Genomic DNA, 6,000 nt, shown 5'->3' on the forward strand with positions numbered 1-6,000 from the left:
AACAACCAGTATCTTCCAATGGGCTGGTTATAGGTGAGGAAGCAGGCAGTGGATGTCTGTTTCCTGGGGGGGGGGGGGAGTTCCCCACTGGCTGTAACAACAACAACAGCAACAAAAATGTTTATTTATATTTCCCAACTTTCCCAATGGACCAACCTCCACCAAAGTCCTTATAGCAAAGGCTTACAGTATATGGAGACCTCATAGGCCTCCTTAAGCAAAGAGTTCAAGGCCAATTAGGAGAGCAAAATCCATGGAAAGAGAAGGCATCTTTATCTATTATTATTATTATTATTATTAACATTTATTTATAAAGCGCTGTAAATGTACACAGCGCTGTACATACAATCTTTTTCATTAGACGGTTCCCTGCCCTCAGGCTTACAATCTAAAAAGATATATCCAGGTAGAAAGGAACCAGGCAAGATTAAGATCACCGCTGTAGTTCAGCTCCAAAGAGCAGCCCTTTCCTTTCTCAGCCAAAGCAACAGAAAGGGGAAGAAGGATATCTGAAGAAGAAATGTAAAGCTGCATAAAATGTACATCAGTGAAGACAGAAAATGAAGTATTTTTTAAAAAAAACAACAACCCTGAAGTAAAAATACCAAATTTATGAATTCCAAGAAAGTTATATTGAAAGATTTTCTGTCTTGATAAAGTTTTGATAAGCAACAAAAATATGAATTACATTTAGTTGTTCATTTCTGTGCTCTGTTATATCTCTTAATCTGTCCCATTGTGGGAGAAAAGAGGAATATAAATCCTTGAAATAAATAAATAAATAAATAAATCTGTCCATCTTTACAGCACCTGAAATGTGGCTGAAATTAAATTATACAAATTGTACCCATTAAATGTACCATAGGGTTTTTCTTGTTTGTTCAAGCAGTTCTTGAACAACAAAACTTCAAGGGAATATTGGAAAGAGAAATAGTACACTTGGAATATATGAGTGTGCATAAACTCATCCACTGACAGTGACAATGGTTTCCTGGCACACTACATGTATTGGAACACTAGTTAATACCCCAACCTCATGATGGCTCTCTTGCCTATTTTATTACATCTTCTTTCTGGCCCCCAGCTGGAAAATACTGTACTCTAACAATTCTCTCCACCACTCATATGAGTATCTACTCATCTTGGCTTTCCTCCAACCAATCTTCCATGCCTCATCCTTAAAACTAAACTTGTCACCCCATCACCATACCTACAGGCTTTGTATTGCTATTGCTATTCACACAGATAACCTAGTTCATTCACAGCTATAAAGGCCTGTTCCCAGGCACTTCACTCCATGTATCTGTTGAAGTAGACTCAGTATATGAAAGCTACAAACCTCTTTCTACCAACCTCTTTCTTTCAGTTGATATCAGTTGACTAGTACCCATAATATTCTTGCAGGCAAGCTGGTGGATTTACAGTTAAGTGGATCTGTAACTGGTTCACAGGCAGAACTCAGAGAACTCTGGCAAATGGTTGCTCTTCATCCTGGACAGTAGTGACTAGTGTGGTATCCTCAAGGTTTTCTTTTGGATGTAGTGTCATAAGCATCTTTATAAACGACTTAGATGGAATAGAAAGCATGCTTATCAAATTTGCAGAGGGCACCAAATGGCAGGTGGGGGTAGCTAATACCCGAGAGGACAGGAACAGAATTTAAAATAACCTTGACAAATTGAAGAGCTGAGCCAAAACAAACAGAATGAATTCCATCAGGGATAAATGTAAGGTACTACATCTAGGCAAGCACCTACGCAGGGGGAGAGATGGAGGGAGGGATGGAGGGAGTCAGTGGCGGGTGACATCTCTGCCCTCCAGGTCGCCTCCTCCTCCTCTGACCCAATGCACCACCGACCTCTGCCCCAGCACCCGCAGTGTGATGCAACCCTTGGCGTGCCGCTGCCCTACTACCATCGGAGCAGGTCTGGGGCTGAGAGGTCCTCCTGACAGAGCTGGCACCGCATGCGCTCTGGAGTGGAGAGATGGAGGAAGGACTGCCTGCCTGCTCCCCACCTGGGCCCCGGGCCCCGAGCCCAGTCCCCCTCTGTCTCCCCAAGTGGCAGTGTCTTTAGGGCTGCCTTCCGGGGCCACTGCTGATGGCCTCTCTCCCCCAGCTCCAGCAGCAGATCCATGCTGGGTGACAAGCCAGTGGGAAGGGAGCACAGAGACCAGGGAAGGGGACAAGGTAAGGCAGGGGGTTGAGAGCCAACAAATTTGTGCCAACTAATGGGGACAAGAATTGTGCCAAAAAACAGCAATTCCAAAAAGTCCCAATTCATAGTGTGGATGAGGGACCTTTTGGAATCAATTAGCATAGCGAGTGGAGCCAGATCCGGACTTGGATTTTTCAGTAAGTGAAAACGAACCCCAAGATAATCAATGGAATGGCTTATTGAGTTGGGTAGGTTTAACTTGGAGAAGACTGAGAGGAGGTATGATAACCATCATTAAATATCTGAAGGGATGCAAAGGGATCTTGTAGTACCATTGAGACTAAGGGGCTTGACAGACCAGCCGTTAAGGCTGGCCAGGGGACGGAGTCGGGGTGTGGTGTCCACATGATGCATGCCCTGACTCCACCCCCAAGCTAGTGTGATGCTGCACACCACTCCACATGGCATGCAGCATCACAGCGCTCCTCTCAAGTGTGGAAAAGCCATGCACTGGTAGCTATAGCACCCTTTCCAGGGTGTAAAATGGAGCCGCCTTTTGTGGCTCCTTTTTGTGCAGCAGAGAGATTGGAGCCGTAGCATGCAGTTGCCACAGCCCCGATCCAGTGCAGATAGAGGCAGCTGCAGGTCGCCCCTTAGGTGTGGTCTGTACAACCTCTAACTGTACAAAAGAAATTGTAGCATAAGCTTTCGTAGACATGCTCTATTTGCTCGGATGATCAAGTCTACAAAAGCTTATGCTATAACTTCCTTCCCACAGTTAGTTTCAAAGGTGCTACAAGATCCCTTTGCATACTGATATTCCAGACTAACATGGCTATGTCTCTGAATGCTGTTTCAAGTGATGTCATGTAGAACAAGGTTGTTTCCTGCTGCTCCAGAGACTAGAACACAAACCAGTGGACTCAAATTACAAGAAAAGAGATTCAACCAAAACGTTAGAAATAATTTTAAAATTATTATTGTAAGGGCTATTCAACAGTGGAACAGATTGACAAAGTAGGTGGTGGACTTTTCATCTTTCGAGGTCTTTAATTAGAGGTTAGATGGGTATATTTCAAGGGAGTTTGAGTGGTGTATTCCTGCATGGAAGGGGTTGGCCTACATAGCCCTTGTGATCCCTTCCAATTCAAGATTCTCTGATTCTGTGAGTGAGAATATTCCCACTAATTCCTCCTTGGCAGCATGGGTTGCAGTTGGCCCCTGACAACTTTCTCCAGCTTTTGGCAAGGTGAAAAGTCAAGAGGGGACTGTGAATTTATTATTATTATTATTCTTTATTTATATAGCGCTGTAGATATGAGTTAGATAATGCAACTGTTAGGTGGATTTGTAATTGCTTTGACAAGCTCCCCCATGATATTCTTACAAGCAAGCTGGTAAAATGTTGTCTAGACAAGGTATCTGTTACATGGATTTGTAATTGGTTGACTGGCCAAACCCAAAGGGTGCTCAACTATGGCTCCTTTTCATCCTGGAGAGATGACCAGCTTTCTTTTGAATATCTGAGGTCAGAGCTCCTAGCCTCCTAAAAACAGCCACTCCATGCACACCAAAGACACACACAGTCTCTCACACAGAGACTTTTCTGAATTTAATAAAAAAACACAGAATGGGCACAAAGCTAATTGGAACAGAACTCCTGTAAGAAAGATCCATGAGCAGGATATTTAGTTCCCCAGCAGCTCTCCCTTCAAAAAATTTTCCTGAAAAATCCACAGATCAGACATAATTCTGCCAAGAATATTCATGCAACACCATAAAAAGAAAACCTGTTTGACCTAGACTTGAATCAAGGCTTCTTTCAAGCCATGTTGTTGTTTGATGCAGTGTGGGTGTGGGCGTGTATGCATGCTACATCCCTCTGTTACTAATAGGTACTGAAAATGAATAAACTGTAATCAAGAAGGAATTGTGTGCTTTGCTTCTTTATTTGACACCCTCAGGCTACTGTTCACTCAAGATCCAGCCTTCAGTCTCCCCTTGTCAGTTTATATCAAATTATCAAAAAGGGATGTTATAGGCAGGCAGCCAAAAGAGGGCACCCCAGCGCAGGAAACCAGCCATACCATATTAGGAAATCCAGATGGCTCTGCATGGGGGATGCCAAACAACTCAGCTATGATGGGATTGCCCAAAATAGGAATCAGCATAATCCCTTCACCAAGGAGTATGACAGTAGGTGTTCAGCCTAGTGATTGCTTGCATACAACAGACAAAGAGTTTCATTCTGGGAATGAAACTCCTTTTGTTTAAGGACATAAATGCTGATTGTCTGGTTGTTCTCACATATTCCTTTCCATTCTTCATCCCAGGAAAGTCATTTGACTCTTGGGAAAGTCATTTAACTCCTGAAACACTGCCCCAGAACCCATTTCTTGCCATAAATATACATGCCTGGACCATAGCAATTTGGTCTAATTTTAAGCCAGATACAACCTTTATTCGGTTTCAGATGGACACCTCAGTAGCCAGCCACCCAACATATCGCAGGTGGCTACTGAGACATCTTCATTCCCCACAACTGGAAATATGCTTCAATATCGGTACAATAGCGCCTCTTTACAACCCTACAACTCGCTATCTTTTAGTGCCTTTGCATCATTAGTTCTTGCGCATGTGAGTGTGTGCATGCTGCATTGTGCCCATATAAATAAACTGAAACTAATTTGGAACCTGCTTCTGGAGTTCTTTGGGCTCAGAACCAGTATACAAAGGCTTAAGATCCTGGCTTTACATTACTGAAGCCCTCTCACGGCTTCCTATTAAACTAAATCAATTTGCCCATTAAAATTTAAATTCAATTTGTGGGTTTTCTCTCGGGGGGGTGGGGTGGAAATTTAGGTAACAATATAATCAGGAGATTAATCGAGATGTATATACTGTATCTCCACTGAAACAAGAAGACAAGCATCTTTCAAGACAGTGCTTGGAGAGAGAGCATCAGTCATCAAAGTTAGAGAACTATGATTCTACTTTAACTGCCAGAGCAAAATCCTATGGAATCCTGGGAGTGCAGTTTGGGGAGAGGCATTTAGAATTCTCAGCTGTGGAGCTCTTGTGGTGCCTCTGACCAAACTACAAGCCCCATTGGATGCAGCCATGACAGTTAAACTATAATCATAACATTATAACTGTGTGAAGAGACTTATATGGAATAGCTGACCATCTTGACCAGGACAGGTTTTTATATGGTGGTGGTAGAAGATAGAAAGAAGAGATTAAGCCTAGCTTTCTCCTGACATATTTATATGTGTAGGGACTCTAAAGAGAAAACTCTTTAGAAAAGCATTTAATAATAATAATAATAACAATAAATACTATTTATTTATATGCCGCCCAATCACTGGGAATCCGGGCGGCTTACAACAGAGGGGATAATAGACAGTTCCCTGCCCTCAGGCTTACAATCTAAAAAGACACAACACAAAAGGAAAAGGGAATGGTGGGGGGGAGGGGATGAGGTCCAGCAGATTCTTCTCTCCCTCTGACCAAGGCAGATGGAATGGAAGGAGGGCTCATCTTCCTCAGGCTTGCCCTGGTAGAGCTGGGCCAGCCTATTCTTTCCCTCATAGGCCGAAGGATGACAGTTATGGAGGGAGGAGCCTCTTTCTTCAACCTAGCCCTGATGGAGCTGGGCCAGACTAATTACCTCCCTCACAGGCTGAAAGATGACAGTTATGGAGGGAGGAGCCTCTTTCTTCAGCCTAGCCCTGATGGAGCTGGGCCAGACTAATTACCTCCCTCACAGGCTGAAAGATGACAGTTATGGAGGGAGGAGCCTCTTTCTTCAGCCTAGCCCTGATGGAGCTGGGCCAGACTAATT

Source organism: Sceloporus undulatus, chromosome 4, assembly GCF_019175285.1.
Source record: "Sceloporus undulatus isolate JIND9_A2432 ecotype Alabama chromosome 4, SceUnd_v1.1, whole genome shotgun sequence".
NCBI classification, from domain to species: Eukaryota; Metazoa; Chordata; class Lepidosauria; order Squamata; family Phrynosomatidae; genus Sceloporus; species Sceloporus undulatus.